This window comes from Rana temporaria, chromosome 9 (genome assembly GCF_905171775.1).
Source record: "Rana temporaria chromosome 9, aRanTem1.1, whole genome shotgun sequence".
Taxonomy (NCBI): Eukaryota; Metazoa; Chordata; class Amphibia; order Anura; family Ranidae; genus Rana; species Rana temporaria.
The window spans coordinates 150,536,721-150,555,115 of NC_053497.1; the positions used below are offsets into that span (position 1 = coordinate 150,536,721).

Below are 18,395 nucleotides of genomic sequence, written 5' to 3' on the forward strand. Positions count from 1 at the left end.
TTGCCATTTACTGGTCCTTAGACGTGGTGGATGCACTTGATTTTTCCCACATTTTACTTTAGTTTCACTTGCTGATCCTCCAAATAACACACTTTCTGTCCTACAGTGACACTACTAGGATACTGTATCTATCGAGGAGCACCATTGTAATCCTAGAATACAAGGGGTGGTGTTAAGACATCAGGGTACATTCCCCTCTCATATTCTCCACAGCATAGAGGGAAGGTGTTTTGTAAATCACAGATATATACTTGCCAAGACAGATAAGAGTGCTTGAGCTGACAATAGCTCATGAATTTTTAGCAAGATTGTATATTTATTTATGTGTGTGAATTTGCATACCAAAATTCTTCAATTGTATTTTTTGAAGAGCATAAGAGGCAAAAAAGCGAAGATCATTGTTAAGGTTTACACAAACTTTAGGCTCTAGGAAGAAATCCCTAAAATTAAAGCTAAAACCTATTTTTGTTTTGCCTCTGGGAGATTCCCCTTGCAGTAGCAATTTTTCTTCCTACTTTCTCTCCTCACCTACTTACCACTAATGCCAAATCTTGTCCTAAACATAATTCTGATGGAATAGGGCTAGAAACATAGAATGTGCCTGCCACTTTTTCACCAATCCTCCACCACCCTAAACAGGAAGTTCAGTCTCCAGCTTCCTTGGTGCAGGCTACTCACACTATCATGCCCCCAGACATCCACTGCAATAGGAGGCACTAACAATGGGCTCCCAGGCTAGCTTTAGTTGATGTCATACACCAGTCAGCTGGATATCAGATGAACTGGTTCTTAACGGAAACAAAGACCATAAAGTGGAGAGCACGAGCAGAGTGACCCCAATCTATGCTCCTGGCAGAATTCACAGATAGCAAAACCAACTATTTTGTATGCCTATTCCAGTTTCACCTTGATCAAGTTTCCTGCTCTGCAAATCCTGGCCTCTGAGGAACATAGGACAACTACAGTAGGAGGCCAGAGAGCAGCATTGCTATAGTGGGCAAGCAAGAGAGCAAGCATAGCATGAAAAAAGGCATGTGGAGAGTTTGCATAAGTGCCAAAACAAATATACAGCATGTAATGCCCAATATCATATCTTCTGTACTCCTCTCTTGCACATATTGATTATGGTCATACCTTTTGCACCCCTCGCCTGCATATATTGCATATTTTCATACCTTCTGCACTCCTCTTCTGCACATTTTACCAGTTCTTCAGTATATAAACAAAATGATTCCCTGTTGCATAAATGTGAATGAGATAAGTAAAAGATGGCCTCAGCTCCTGTTTTCCACCTGAAAAGAACTCCTCAGATGTGTTTTGCCCTTTTCGGGCATAATCATAAAAGCCTTTATGATTAGGTTCTGAAAAGGGGTGAAATGCATCTGAAGAGTTCTCCACAGATGGAGAACAGGACAGGAGTTGAAGCCATCTTTTACCTATCTCAGTTACATCTATGCAACAGGGAGTCACCATTGTGTTGAAGTCTATAGAGCCTGAAAAGCCGATCATGTCTGTTTTGCATCAGTCTATTCACATACTGATCAGACTGACACATGTTTGGAGGGGCATTCAAGCAATACTATTTTCATTGATTTAGTTCTTCAGTAGCTGAAATTTCTGGAATGGGTACACTTTTGCTAGTGTTAATAAATGCCTGTTAATAACAGCATAATTTAGAAGGTATTACAGTGGTACATGAAAATTGCTGTTCACAGACGCTCTTCATCCAATCTGGTTGTTTTGATTACCAATCATATTTATAGTGTTCCACGATCACACCTAGAATCAGGCAGAGCAGAATATATAATGGACACCTGGGGCCAGATTCAGAAAGATCACTGGATCTTTCTGCTGGCGTAACGTAACTCATTTACGTTACGCCGCCACAAGTTTTTCAGGCAAGTGCTGTATTCACAAAGCACTTGCCTGTAAAGTTGCGGCGGCGTAGCGTAAATCCACCCGGCGGAATTCAAATTCGGCAGGTAGGGGGCGTGTATCATTTAAATGATGCACGTCCCCGCGCCGAACGAACTGCGCATGCGCCGGCTGTGACTGAATCCCAGTGCGCATGCTCCAAATGACGTCGGCAACTCGTCATGCTTTCGTCGTGAATGTAAATTATGTCCAGCCGTATTCGCAAACGACGCAAAAATTTCAAAACTCGGCGCGGGAACGACAGCCATACTTAACATAGGATACGCCGCACATACCCCTCATATAGCAGGGGTAACTATACGCCAGAAAAGGCCGAACGCAAACGACGTAAAAAAAAACACCGGGCGGTCGTTTGTTTCTGAATCGGCGTAATTCCTCATTTGCATATTCCTCGCGTAATAATACGGAAGCGCACCTAGCGGCCAGCCTGGAATTGCAGCCTAAGATCCGACGGTGTAAGACACTTACACCTTTTGGATCTTAGGCATATCTATGCGTAACCTGATTCTATGAATCAGGCGCATAGATACGACGGCCGGACTCAGAGATACGACGGCGTATCAGGAGATACGCCGGCGTATCTCTTTTCTGAATCCGGCCCACGGACTCTGGAATTGCCAAACAATAGCAGCTTCCAGAACTAAACAGAAAGCTTTGCTATGACAGGAAACAAACATAATGACAAGTTCATGTTAAAAAAATAAATAAAAATGCAATGGCATGACAGAAAATTAAAGCTCTTAAATTTGTCAACAATTCAGATGCATCACTGCAGTAATTACAAAAATAAAGGAAATGCTAGATATAAAAAAACACACTTGTATAGCCCCTCATTCACATGTATAAACAACACACAGTGTGGAGGTTTTATCTATTAGTGCAGATCATTGTCAGTTTCTTAGTGCTACATGAGCCCTGATTAGCAGTATCCTTAGCAAGTTCCATTATCTCTCCTAATGGCCTATTGCTGGTTTATTTTTCTTTGAAGTTGCTTTATGGATTGTTAAATACAAATCTTTTATATGAAGACAAACGGCTCTGATGATAGGAAAATTGAAAAATAAAAGCAGGGCACACTGATGTCTATGTGGTTTAATGGGATACCGCCAGTAACTCACTGGAACCTTGTGACCTGTAACAGATGATATAACTCTTATCCGCTGTGTCTAAGACTGCTCTGCTGTGCAGAACACTTAATGGATACCTGACTATTTTAATTATGCTTTGTGGGCAGTAATTTTGTCAATTTATGTAAAGCGGCAAGTAAACTAAACAAGATACAAATTACAAAAATTCATCTATTTACATAGAAGAAGGGAAATAAAAAAAAGGTGGACAGTTTTATAAAATGTACAATACACAGAAAATAAGGCATGTTGGGATACATTACAATAATGTAAGATAGAAAGTAAGCATATTATACAAATAAACCAACAGACTTTACAACTCAAAACATAATTGCATTTTATATATACTGCTTTGAAAATTTCCACATTTTGTCATGTTACAACCAAAAACATAAATATATTTTATTGGTATTTTTTGTAATAGACCAAAAAAAAGTGGCACATAATTGTGAAGTGGAGGGAAAATGATAAATGGTTTTCCATTTTTTTTTTTTTTTTACAAATAAATATGTAAAAAGCGTGGAGATTATTTGTATTCAGCCCCCTGAGTTAATACTTTGTAGAACCATCTTTCGCTGCAATTACAGCTGCAAGTCTTTTTGGGGATGTCTCTACCAGCTTTGCACATCTAGAGAGTGACATTTTGGCCCATTTTTATTTGCAAAATAGCGCAAGCTCTGTCAGATTGGATGAAGAGCGTCTGTGAACAGCAATTTTCATGTTTTCCCACAGATTCTCAATTGGATTTAGGTCTGGACTTTGATTGGGCCATTCTAGCACATGAATATGCTGTGATCTAAACCATTTCATTGTAGCTCTGGCTGTATGTTTAGGGCAGTTGTCCTGCTGGAAGGTGATCCTCTGCCCCAGTCTCAAGTCTTTTGCAGACTCTAGCAGGTTATCTCTAAGATTGCTCTGTAATTGGCTCCATCCATCTTCCCATCAACTCTGACCAGCTTCCCTGTCCCTGCTGAAGAAAAGCATCCCCATACCAATATGCTCCCCATCACCATGTTTCACACTGGGGGTGGTGTGTTCAGGGTGATTTGGTGTTTTTGGACACACATAGCATTTTTTGCTTTTAGGCCAAAAAGTTTAATTTTGGTCTCATCTGACCAGAGCACCTTCGTCTGGATGTTTGCCATGTCCCCCACATGGCTTCTCACAAACTGCAAACAGGACTTCTTATGGCTTTCATTCAACAATGGATTTCTTCTTGCTACGCTTACATAAAGGCCAGATTTGTGGAGTGCACGACTAATAGTTGTCCTGTGGACAGATTCTCCCACATGCACTGTGGATCACTGCAGCTCCTCCAGAGTTACAATGGGCCTCTTGGCTGCTTCTCTGATGAATGCTCTCCTTGCCCGCCCTGTCAGTTTAGATGGACGGCCAGGTCTTGGTAGGTTTGCAGTTGTGCTATACTCTTTCCATTTTCGGATGATGGATTGAACAATGCTCCATGAGATGTTCAAAGCTTGGGATATTTTTTTTTTGTAACCTAACCCTGCTTTAACTGCTTGCCAACCAGCTGCAGCAGTTTTACTGCGGCAGAATGGCACGGCTGAGCGAAGCGATGTTACCTTACGTCACTTCGCCTTTAGCCACTAGGGGTGCACCCACGGCTCGCCGCCAGAGCCCATGCGGATACCCTATGGACACGATGACTAATTGCTGTATAATTGTCAATGGTCCCAAAAATGTGTCCGCCACAATATCGCAGTCCTGATAAAAAGAAAAAAAAAATGCAGATCGCCGCCATTACTAGTAAATAATAAAACAAAAAACACACATATATATATATATATATTGCGCATGACCGCGCAATTGTCAGTTAAATTGATGCAGTGTCGTATCACAAAAAAATGGCCTGGTCATTGAGCAGCCAACTCTGAAGTGGTTAAACTTTGCCACAACTTTATCCCTAACTTGTTTGGTGTGTTTTGTGGCCTTCATGATGCTGTTTGTTCACTAAGGTTCTCTAACAAACCTCTAAAGGCTTCACAGAACAACTGTATTTATACTGAGATTTAATTACACACAGTTGGACTCTATTTTCTAATTAGGTATTAGGTAATCAGATTACTTCTGAAGGCAATTGGTTCTATTAGATTTTAGTTAGTGGTATCAGAGTAAAGGGGGCTGAATACAAATTATTGCCACTCTTTTCCCATATTTATTTGAAAAAATAAATGTGAACATCATTTATCATTTTCCTTCCACTTCACAAGTATGTACCACTTTGTGTTGGTCTATCACATAAAATCCCAATAAAATACATTTACGTTTTTGGTTGAAACATGACAAAATGTGGAAAATTTCATAGGGTATGAATACTTTTTTCAAGGCACTGTATACACAGTATATTATATATGAAAAAGGTATTGCACCATATTTGACAATACCATATTTGACAATACAGGTACCAAAAACCATCAAACCAAATCAGTAAAAAGTACAGTCTAATGTGATGGTAAAATACATATGGTCCCCTGCAAGTTAATGTCATAATGTGCTAGTATGCATTGCATACTAGCACATTATGAATAACTTACACTGCTGCCATGGCTTCCCTCTTCACCCGGTCTTTCTTCTGAGTTTGCGGGCTCCGGCAGCTTGAATGGCCGAGCTGCAATGATGTCACTCCAGCGCATGTATGTGGGAGTCATGGTAGTGGCACATCACTCTACATGCAAAACATGTGAATATCTCCTAAGCGGTGCATGTTTAGCAGATATTCATGTTACCTACAGGTAATCCTTAGTATACGCTTACCTGTAGGTAAAAGTGACATAGTGGAGCTTACTACCGCTTTAAAACAGAATGTAACTGCATGCCTTCATTTCACTACAGATTAAAAAAATAAACTAGCGGCTCTGGAAGTACAATTGGCAATAGGAGCAAATAAATAATTTGCATGGCTCCAGCCACTATCCTAAAATAAGGTATAAATTCCTTACTTTTAGATCTGTGATTGAAGGGAGACATGCATTAAAGTCTTCTACATTAGGAAGGCTCTACATTGATTAGATTGGGGCCTTGATTATCACCTGTCTGGTTCTACCACTGTGCTGGTTCATAAGCTGTAATCAATTGAGTCCATAGTTTCCATGCACTGCAATGATCATGGCCAACTAACCTGAAACAGCTGTATATAGTTCTGAGAAAATGGCTACATTACATTAGAGTATACAGTAAATGTATTATGAACCATATTCTAGATGTACAGTTGTCAACAGAAGCAAATGAGGGGAGGTTTACATGGCTATACTGTGTGATTAGTTTGAAAACTGAACATTTTGGACTATATGTGAAGTATGTGACATGAAATATGAACAAAGCATATATTTTTATAGTTTGTACTGGTCTCAATTAAGAGAAATAAGTATAATTTATGTGTGCTTAGACATCCTAACGCTCAGACAAGCTTTATAAATTATGGACTGTCAATGGATGTTGAAAGAGAAGACTGCAGGCCTCCTTCTCTTGGATGGGCCGTGTAAATATATTGAAAAATATTGAAAATGAATATTCTGCCCAGGATCCTCTTTTACTTACAAATGGTACCCATCTCATTACTGTGGTCCTTCTTTTCAAGCCTCAATGGCCTCTTTACACAGTTCATTTGGAATAAGCAACACCCCCGTCTGGCTTTACACATCTTGAAGCACCCCAAAAAAAGGGGTGGCTTTGGCTACTACGAAGTTGTGGCATTACAGAGGAGTTTGGATTGGCACCCTCATGTTAAGGATACATTTGGGTCCCCTGGAGAAGTTCTTGGCTGGTCGCAACCTGTATCAACTACTCACACACAGAGGGCTGGCTGAGTTTGCTATCCCCACTTTTATTCATGCACTAAACCTAAAGGATTTCTTAAATAGACAGGGGCAGTATTCTCCCATTTTCCCCTCTTCTGCCCTTAAGGGGCATCCCTTCGTTTAAGCCTGGGAAGCATCATTCCTTTGTTGGGTCACGGGCAGCGGACGGGTAGGTGAGACACAGTAGGTTAATTTAGGGACAATGTTTACTCTGTTTTCTTTCCCTACAAGAGCAGTATGGGCATTTCTCTATGGATGTTTGGCAATATAGACAGCTTAATAACCTGTCCCCTAATATTCACCCACCATCCTCGTTAACGCAGTTTGCAAAGCTCTGTGTAGAGAACGTCCCAATGCCTCAATGCATCTCAGTGTTGTACAAAGGAGCCCTCTGGAAAGCCTCTATATATATATACAGTATATATATATATATATATATATATATATATATATATATATATATATATATATATATGAATAGCAGTATAACTTATCGGAAACTGGACTTGATCACCTATACCGCTTAATCCATACCAGCTCTGGGGATACTAACATGAAAGAAAATAGATTTAAACTCTTAACCTGCTTGGTATTGAGTCCCTACTGAACTGGCTAAGATCTATCCCGATGTGTCTGATCTGTGCTGGGGACACTGTGGCATCTTTCTTCATGGTTGGTGGGAGTTCCCTAAGATACAATCCTTTTGGTAAAATGTTAGGGTCTAAATTAAGTTGATTCTAAGGCTTCATTTCCACTGGCGTTTTTACAGCCACTTTTGTTAGCCTTTTTTACAGCTTAAAAACACCTGTCCATGTTTATTTTGTAAAAAAGTGTGAGCTGGAGCTCAAAAACGCTGTGGTAGCGCTTTTGAGCGTTCTGTGCGTTTTTGAGCGTTGTCACACGTTTTTGAGCGTTTTTTTAATGTCTGGCGTTTTTACAGCTCTACTCTGGAGCTTCAGAACGCCCTGGTCCTGCGTTTTTTTTACAGCTCAAAAACGCCTATGTGGGCATGATGCCATAGAATAACATGGACAGGCGTTTTTAAGCTGTAAAAAAACGCTCAGAAAAGTGGCTGTAAAAACGTCAGTGGAAATGAAGCCTAAACATTGATGTCCCAGATTCCCCTCTGCAGTTCCTATTTCATGTACCCTCTCTTCCTCCAGCCACTATAGAAAAATGTTAATCTAATCTTTTAGTCTAATTCTGATATACTGGAAAACAATCCCAGACGCCAAGTCTTGCTGACTGGATTAAAATTGTAAATAATGTTATGGAGGTGCAGAAATGAATAGATAAAAGTAAGAAGGATTGTTATACCAAGTTTTACACAATGGCCGGCCACTTAGGGTCCTTCATTTCAAATCTTCCTCTTATACCTGATTTTATGTGGTATGACCAGGTTAGAGTTGTTGTTTGAGCCTCGCCTGTAGTGTTCATACACCAACTGTAATTTGCTTTTTTTTTTTCTATACGCTGCTCTCCCCTTTTCCCCCTCCCCCTTTTAATTTTTTCCCTTGAACTGTTCATTCCTGTGTATTACTGCAGTGCATGCTACATAGTAGCTCAGTGTTCCACACTAAGTGGTTTGACTGGGTACCTTATGGTGTCCTGATCTGTTTAGGTTGTCCATGTGGGGACTAGGGTCTCTGCCCAGTCCCTCTTGGCTGTTGATCCTGGAGGCTCTTTCTAAAGAAGCCATCTATCTGAACCTTTTAAAACCTCCTGAGGCGTGCACCAACCAATGGATATACCTCTATCTAAGAGAAGGAGTATGTCAGTATTTACAAAGACCCTCACACTGTGGCTTTAATTTACCTCCCAGTCAACTGTATTATGTCTCAATATTTTTGTGGAACTGCTATTATGTTTTGAGTCTTTTCTTTTTTTCTGTATGAAAATTCCCTATTTTGAAAAAAAAGATTGTATATATATATATATCATACACACGAGAGAATTTATCCGCGAATACGGTCCAGCGGACCGTTTCCGCGGATAAATCCTCTCGAGGATTTCGGCGGATTTTCATGCGATGGAGTGTACACACCATCGCATTGAAATCCGCGCCGAAATCCTCTGGCGATGACGTGTCGCGCCGTCGCCGCGATTATGACGCGGCGACGTGCGCGACGCTGTCATATAAGGAATTCCACGCATGCGTCTAATCATTACGACGCATGCGGGGGATCCCTTCGGACGGATGGATCCGGTGAGTCTATACAGACCAGCGGATCCATCCGTTGGGATGGATTCCAGCAGATGGATTTGCTTGGCATGTCAGCAAATATTCGATCTGCTGGAATCCATCCCAGGGGAGAAATATCCGCGTAAACAGATCCGCTGGAGTGTACACACCATAGGATCTATCCGCTGAAACCCATTCGCTGGGATTTTTCAGCGGATGGATTCTATGGTGTGTACGGGGCCTTACTGTTTGTCTCAGGAAATGTGGAGTGATTTTTTGGTACACACACACACACACACACACACACACACACACTTCTACTTCATCTGTGGAGCTTTACTTTCCAAACGTCTTCAATTGATTATTTCTCCATCAATCATCAGATCACCAGTTATCAGTAAAAAAAACTCTGACATGAGGAAGCAAAGCCCTACCTCTAACAACATTGCAGTTTTTACACAGAGACACAGTGCAAAACAAGACATGCTAAAAGTCATGCTAAAAGTCAGTCCTGGGGAAAAGATTGGCTGCAGGAAGACCGCCAGTCATTACTGATGACCAGTCCACAGAACAGATTTTATTTAGAATCAGAGTTTAAACTAAGTTAAAAATGGATTAGCTGTTAACGCCATGCTAAACACTTTTCTTTCCTACATTTTCTAGAGGCCAGTCCTATTGTTTTTAAATGTTCACTTTGAACAAAGTTGCTTCCTTCTCAAAAGAGATCCACACACAATGGCCCGGATTCAGATACATTTACGTATCTTTCGGCGGGCGTAACATATCTCAGATACATTATGCCGCCGTAACTTAGGGCGCAAGTTCCGTATCCAGAAAGAACTTGCGCCCTAAGTTACGACGGCGTAGTGTAAATGTGTCGGCGTAAGCCCGCCAAATTCAAATGTGGATGATGTGGGCGTGTTTTATTTAAATTAATTGTGACCCCACGTATTTGATGTTTTTTATGAACGGTGCATGCGCCGTCCATGAACATTTCCAAGTGTGCATGCTCCAAATTACGCCGCAAACTGTCAATGCTTTCGACGTGAACGTAACTTACGTACAGCCGTATTTGCGAACGACTTACGTAAATAACGTAAAATACGACGCTGTCCGTGTGTTTCCGACGTCCATACTTAACATGACTTACCCCTGCTTTATGAGGGGTAACTTTACGCCGTGAAAAAGCCTTATGCAAACGACGTAAACAAATGCGCCGGGCGGATGTACGTTTCTGAATCGGCGTATCTACCCAATTTGCATATTCCTCGCGTAAATCTACGGAAGCGCCACCTAGCGGCCAGCGTAAATATGCAGCCTAAGGTACGACGGTGTAAGAGACTTAAGGGAAATCTATGCTACGAATCAGTCGCATAGATACGACCCCGCACACTCAGAGTTATGATGGCGTATGCGAAGATACGCCGGCGTAACTTGTCTCTGAATCCGGGCCCATACTTTCATCATTGTAGATCAGACTTTAGGTAACCTGCAGAAATTATCTGTCTGAGGCTTCCCTTTCTCCACACACAGCTCTGCAAATTAAGCTTTACTTATCGGTAAATAGCAGATCAAATAGCCTATTGAGAGATCTTCTCTGCTATAATGGAAAAAGCAAACTTATCTAGGAGCTAAATTGGCTGCTTTCTGAAAAGCAGAGATGTATTACTAAATGCACATACTTTGGTCTTTTGCTTCTCTCATACACAAACAATGCATCTGTAAAAAAAACATCAGTATAAGGAACTATAGAACAAATTCTTACAAAATAGGCTGCTCACAACACAAACCACCTGCATTTTAGATAAGTGAATATCTTAGTGCTTAACATCATTATCAAAGTGGTACTTTGCTGCTCCGGAAAAAGATGGAAACAGAGAAGACTATGCTTGTCTTTAACACATCATGTTTTAATGTGCAATTAAATATTATACTGAAGAAAACACACATTTGGCAGATGATATACACAGAGTATTGAGTTTTCTACAAATAAAACTAATATTACTGCCTATATTGAAAACATGCAGCAAATAAACAAGTTCAGATTACCTCATGTCAATTTGGCGAATGGATAGGTGGTAGTCATTTTAAAGTGGAACTATAGGTTGATATAAAATACCCATATTTAGTCAATCGATGCATATAAACAAATAAATATATTTTTTAGGAAATACATTAGTCTGTCTCCTGTTAATCCTGCAATGCAGGACTGGAAAGGGTAGCACCACTACTCAGGCTATAACTCATTGAATAATGTTGTCCATATAACATGCTGATATTAGGAGGAAGCAAATGGACAACATTAGGGAGCTACTGCTACTTTTCCACTATACATGCAAAGACTGGGCAGGTTCGTGACCAAGCTTTATTGCTTTAACTGCAGAAAAGGAAAGTGAGGTCAGGCGCCTGGCTATGGTGTCTGGAAGGGGTAAATACATGTAATTGTCTACAATGTTTGCATTGATTTTTTAAGACAACACAATGTTATTTAAAAGTTTAGCAATTAAAAAAGAAAAAAAAATCACTTCAGCAACACTGAAGGCTTGGTTAAGTTTGTAATACCAAGCCATAGGCGCACTGGAGTCACCTTTGGCTCCACTTAACTCCTTGCTAGAAATCTTAAGGGTGGGGGGCAGTTGGGGGGGCCTGGCCGGGCACAGGATGATCCCATTAGGGGTGCCCGGGATGGGTGGGACCCACCTGACCGACTGATCCCTTAGCCCACATCTCTACCTTCTCCTCTCCTACTAGCCAGGGGTAAGGCCTTAATCTTCTATTACTCAGCCCACTGTGGCGCCCTGAAACACCAAATGGGGCCTTGTTGCTGACACTATGTTTGACACGTTTCTAATGTTGTATAGCTTGCCTTTTGGCATGCTGTGCCTATATTTTGATTTGAAAAAAAAAAAAAAAAAAATCTATGGAAAGTAAAATAAATAAATACATGAATACACTCTGGAACTAAAGAGTGTTAAACCTCATTTACACTGAATTTAAGTGTCAGCTGCATCAAGAATCCAGCAGATTCATGTGACTGGATTCACACTGGATGTGGATAGTTGCAGCCGTTCAGTCTGTATAACATACTTGCTCACAATGCCTGCAGTTTTCTGCTTGTGTAAATATATATTTGCTTACATCCTTGAGGCCTTAAAGGGAAAAAAAGGCCTGGGGACTCAAGCAGTTAAGATCTGAGAAAACAAGAAATGCTGCATCTCCCATAGTAGACACAAACCATGGGGACCATCACCATGTGCAGGGAGAAGCCTAGGTATACCCTTGCCCACAACCCTGACAGCCAGTGCTTTACACTCGCCCCATGACCCAGCCATTCGAAACCGTAACGCGGGCCGCAATTGGTGCGCGGGCTGGACTTTGTACATGCCTGAGGTAAAGAATGCCACTTGTTGTTCCCCGTTCATTGCCTGGATCAAGACTGCTCCCAGGCCAACATCACATGCATCTGTTTGTACAAAAAATTCTCAACTGAAGCTAAGGGTAGTTAGCACTGGTCCCTTACACAATACTGCCTTCTTGGAAAGCACTCTCAGCCTCTTCATGTCATTGTGGCAAAGTTAGGCACAAAAGCTCAGGTAGGTATTTATTCCACAATCCTAAAACAGGCTCTAACTTTTTTTTTTTTCCAATACTTGCAGGGGCCAACATTCATTAATTAATTGCATAAATCTTGGCCCACCAAATGCTGAAGCCCAAATACAGGATTGTGGCACATTTCACTATTTTGGGATTGACTGCTAACCTAGGCATATGGGTAGAATTTAAAACTGCTTGGACATTCTGAAAGTGTGAATTCCAGTCAAGAATAACAATATCAGCTCGAAATGCTAAAGCATATGCTTTGTGGGACTTAAAAAATATGGTCCAGTTGGTTTTGTAAGTCATGTATATGGGAGGTATTTTTATTTGTTATAATGATCATGGAATCTGTATACTTATTTTGTCTCTGAAAAAGTCAACCATTAATGATACAAAAAACCAACCACTGATCCAAAAACTAAAACAAAAAACAGGATTTGAAAACTTCTTAGAAATATGTTTCCATGGTGTGATGGTAGACTTTGCAAGAAGTTGATCATCTAGAGTAAACGTTTAGAGACAACCTAATATAACACACCCCTGTACCCCAGGCCCTGGGTTTCAACAGCCAGGCTGATATAGCCAATAACTGAAAACTGAAAACCAAGGTGGTAAAGTAGCCCTTGGGAAATTAATATCCAGCCAATCTTGGAAAGCCCATAGAAAGTCTGTCAGGAACCTAATGAGGTCCAAGTGTCTAATCCTCCTGGACCAGTTTTATGAGAATCACCTATCTGTGCAGAACAGGCATGTCAAAAGTTTCATAGTTACATAGTCAGTCCGGTTGAAAAAGTCCATCTAGTTCGACCATTAAAAAAAAAAAAAAATCATACAAAACCCCCCCAGCAAAGCATGATCCAATTTGCTACAGCAGGGGAAAAAAATCCTTCCTGATCCCCGAGAGGCAAATGGATATTTCCTGAATACACTGTGCCTATAAATGTTCTACTGAGCTGACCAGAACCACCTCTGGAGGGAATCTATTCCACATTTTCACAGCTCTTTGTGTAAAGAAACCTTTCTGTATTTGGAGATGAAATCTATTTTCCTCTAAATGTAAAGAGTGCTCCCCTGTGATGACCTTAAAGTAAATAACTCAACACCAAGTTCACTATATGGGCCACTTATGTATTTGTACATGTTGATCATATCCCCCCCTTAATCTCCTCTTCTCAAGAAAGACAAAAAAAAGAAACAATTCTCTCATCTTTCCTCATAGCTGAGCTCCCCCAATGCCTCTTATCAGTTTGGTTGCCCTTCTCTTCACTTTCTTCAGATAACCGATATCCTTTTTGAGAACTGGTGCCCAAAACTGGACTGCATATTTCAGATTAGGTCTTACTAATGATTTGTACAGTGGCAGAATGAGATCTTTCTCTCTGGAGTCCATACCGCTCTTAATACAAGAAAGGACTTTGCTTGCTTTGGAAACCGCTGCTTGGCATTGCATTATTAAGCTTATGATCTACCAAAACCTCCATATCCTTCTCCACTATGGATTCCCCCAGTTTTACTCCCCCTAGTATGTATGATGCAAGGGCATAACTTTACATTTATCAAAATTAAACCTCATTTGCCACACAGCTTCCCAATTAAACAGTGCATTGAGGTTGGCTTGTAAGTTGGAGACATCTTGTAAAGGACGTTATTCCACTGCATAGCTTGGTGTCTCCTGCAAAAGACTGAAATTGTACTTTTAACCAGTTGCTGACCAGCCGCCGCAGTTTTACGGTGGCAGGTCGGCTCGTTTGCGCGAAATCACGTAATATTACGTGATTTAGCTTTTCAGCCACTAGGGGCGTGCGCGCGCGCGCCCCCTACTTGCCCCTGGTGCCGACGCACGTGCCCGGCGGGCGTGATCACCGCCAGGCACCCGCGATCGTTTGTTACAGAGCGAGAACCGGGAGCTATGTGTGTAAACACACAGCTCCCGGTCCTGTCAGGGGGAGAAATGACTGATCGCATGTTCATGCAATGTTTGAACAGCGATCTGTCATTTCCCGTAGTCAGTCCCACCCCCTCCTTCAGTTAGAACACACCTAGGGAACATAATTAAACCCTCCCTCGCCCCCTAGTGTTAACCCCTTCCCTGCTAGTGACATTTTTACAGTAATCAATGGACTGATCGCTATACAAATGCCAATGGTCCCAAAAATGTGTCAAAAGTGTCCGCCATAAGGTCGCAGTACCGATAAAAATCGAAGATCGCCGCCATTACTAGTAAAAAAATATATATTAATAAAAATGCCATAAAACTACCCCCTATTTTGTAGACGCTATGGCCCAGATTCTCGTAGATCGGTGTAAAAATGGCGGGCGTAACGTATCTGATTTACGTTACGCCGCCGAAAGTTCTTCAGGCAAGTGCTTTATTAACAAAGCACTTGCGTGTAAAGTTGGGCGGCAAAACGTAAATCACCCGGCGGAATTCAAATTCGGCGGGTAGGGGGCGTGTAGCATTTAAATTAAGTGTGTTCCCGCGCCGAACGAACTGCGCATGCGCCGTCCGTAAAATATCCCAGGGTGCATTGCTCCAAATGACGTCGCAAGGATGTCATTGGTTTTCGACGTGAACGTAAATGGCGTCCAGCCCCATTCACGGACGACTACCCTCCCCTCCCTCCCTCTACCTTCCCTTTATTTTCTGCTTCTCCTTTTTCTCTTATTTCTTTCTTCACCCTTCCTTCTAACTCTTTGCCTTCCAAGGTTCATCACTTTATTTTAAGCATCTTGGTTCAAGGACATTTTAAAAGTGATGTCGAGAAGGGGCATCTTTCGGTCTCGCCGAATGGTATCTGGTCACAGTCAGACCGTACTCTCTGCCCCTTCCCCCTTGTACCTCATTTTACTTTGACTTAATGTCCTTGATTTGTTATTTGTTTTTATTTTGGAATGGTCTTCTTTTTCATTCCCTTTTGAATTTGTATATCTTGTATACTTAATAAAAACGTATTGAACAAAAAAATTCACGGACTACTTACGCAAACGATGTAACTTTTCAAATTTTGACGCGGGAACGACGGCCATACTTAACATTGGTTGCGCCTCATATACCCAGGGGCAACTTTACGCCGGGACAAGCCTAACATAAACATTGTAACTTTACTGCGTCGGCCGCGCGTACGTTCAGGAATTCGCGTATCTAGCTAATTTGCATACTCAACGGGGAAAACGACGGAAGCACCACCTAGCGGACAAAAAAAAATTGCATTTAAGATCCGACGGCGTAAGAGACTTACGCCTGTTGGATCTAATGGATATCTATGCGTAACTGATTCTAAGAATCAGTTGCATTGATACGACGGCCCAGATTAGGACTTATGACGGCGTACGTGGCGCTGCGCTGTCGTAAGCCCTTTGAGAATCTGGGCATATAACTTTTGCGCAAACCAATCAAGCGCTTATTGCGATTTTTTTTACAAAAAAATATGTAGAAGAATATGTATCGGCCTAAACTGAGGACGTTTTTTTATATTTGTTTTGGGGATATTTATTATAGCAAAAAGTAAAAAATGTAAAAAAATTAATAAAATTTTGCTCTATTTTTGTTTATAGCGCAAAAAAAAAAAACGCAGAGGTGATGAAATACGACCAAAAGAAAGCTCTATTTGTGGGAAAAAAAGGACACCAATATTGTTTGGGAGCCATGTCGCACGACTGCGCAATTGTCAGTTAAAGCGATGCAGTGCCGAATCGCAAAAAGTGGCCAGGTCATTGACCAGCAAAATGGTCCGGGGCTGAAGTGGTTAATCCCAGACTCTATATGATTTATAAATAAATTAAAAAGTAAAGGTCCCAACACTGAACCACACCACTAATAACCTTAGACCATTCAGAGTAAGAATCATTAACCCCTAATCCCTGAATTCTGTCTTTTAGACAGTTTTCTATCCATTTACAAAATGATCTTTCCAAGTCTGTAGACTTGACCTTACATGTTACCCATGTGTGAGGAATGGTGTCAAATGCTTTTGCAAAATCCAAGTATACCACATCCATAGCCACCCCTCTGTCCAAGGTTTTACTTACCTCCTCATAAAAAATAAAAAAAAATCAGGTTTGTTTGACAACTTCTGTCTTTCATGAATCCATGCTTAAAATATTTGTATTTATTTTTTCCAGCAAGAACTCCTCTATGTGGTATTTTATTAAACTCACCAGTATCTTCCTGACTATAAAAGTTAAACTAACAGGTCTATAGTTACTTTGTAAAGACTATGGGCCAGATCCTCAAAAGGGATACGCCGGCGTATCTACTGATACGCTGTCGTATCCCTGTTTCGATCTTTGGAACTGATCCACAGAATCAGTTTCCAAAAGATAGGCAGAAGATCCGACATGTGTAAGGGACTTACACTGCCGGATCTTAGGATGCAGTACAGCATCCGCCGCTGGGGGCATTTCGAGTCGAAATGCCGCTTTGCGTATGCAAATGAGCACTTACGGAGATCCACGAAGCGGTTTCGCTTTGTGAAATCTCCGTAAATACTTACGTGGCAATCATAAAATTAGGGCTGCTTTTACAAAGTGTAAACTGTTTACACCTTGTAAAAGTAGACCCTTCTTACCCGCGACGCTGTTATTTATTTTTATTTTATTTTATTTATTTTTTCCCGCCATATCTTTTTTTTTCCCGACGCAACTTTTTTTACCCAGCGCGGTTCTCAAAACTCGGCGTAACGTAAAACCGCGCTATGCACGTCGGGAAAATGACGTTGTGAGCATGTGCAGTACGTCCGGCGCGGGAGCGCGCCTAATTTAAATGGGACTCGACCCAAGAAAATAGGAACGCCTTGCGCCGGACGGATTTAAGTTACACAGCCGAAAATTTCTAGGTAAGTGCTTTGTGGATCGGGCACTTAGGTAGAAATTTTGCAGCAGTGTAACTTAAATCAGAATATTTGAGTTACGGCGGCTCTTTGTGGATCTGGCCCTTTGATGCCTTTTAAATATAGGCGTGGTGCCTATATTTAAAAGGGATCAAAGTCTTTATTTATTTATTTATTTCAAAGTCTTTATTTCAAAGCCATCGTCTCTAATTTTTAGGGACTCGACTTAATGACTAGAATAGTACCACTGGATTGGCATAGGGCTAGTATGTGGTATTAGCCCTATGCCAATCCAGTGGTACTATTCTAGTCATTAACAAGTCGAGTCCCTAAAAATTAGAGACAATGGCTTTAAAAAAACAGAGCTCAAATTTTTTAGGATTTTTTTTTGTTTCAGGAGGAAAGAATGAGTTGATCCCATGGAGTTACTAGAGCATCACTGTAAAAGTCTGGAGGATCCCTGGACCTGGAGACAAACCTGCTCAGTTTGTTGTTAAAGTGAAAACCCTTTACAACCACGTTAGCTTACAGGTAATCCTAGATTAAGGCTTACCTATAGGTGCTTGAAATATCTCCCAGACATGCACGGTCTAGGAGATATTTGCAAATCGCTGTAGGGCGATTTCTCCGGTGCATGCGCCAGAGTTAGAAAGGGCACGCTGTGCCATTTCTATCTTGGGTCATGACGTAAAAGGTGGCTCCCACGCATGCATACTAGCTCATTATGTAGCCACGTGACGTCACGCGACTACGGACAGTCACAGTGTCGGAGTTTGTGGCCCCGGAAAAAGAGGGGTGAAGAATGGCCGCTCGCTACTAGCGAGGAAGACAGGGACATCGCAGGTAAGTGTCAGATAATGGGCTAGTATGCGATGCATAGTAGTCCATTATGCTTTACCTTTACAGG

General features: G+C 41.3%; 1 protein-coding gene across 4 annotated transcripts in view; it reads right to left on the reverse strand.

Annotated features, from left to right (window-relative positions):
- The window catches only part of DENND1A (DENN domain containing 1A), a 1,239,075-nt gene that overhangs the window by 544,092 nt on the left and 676,588 nt on the right, over window positions 1–18,395 (reverse strand). The gene's annotated exons all lie outside the window — the stretch shown is intronic.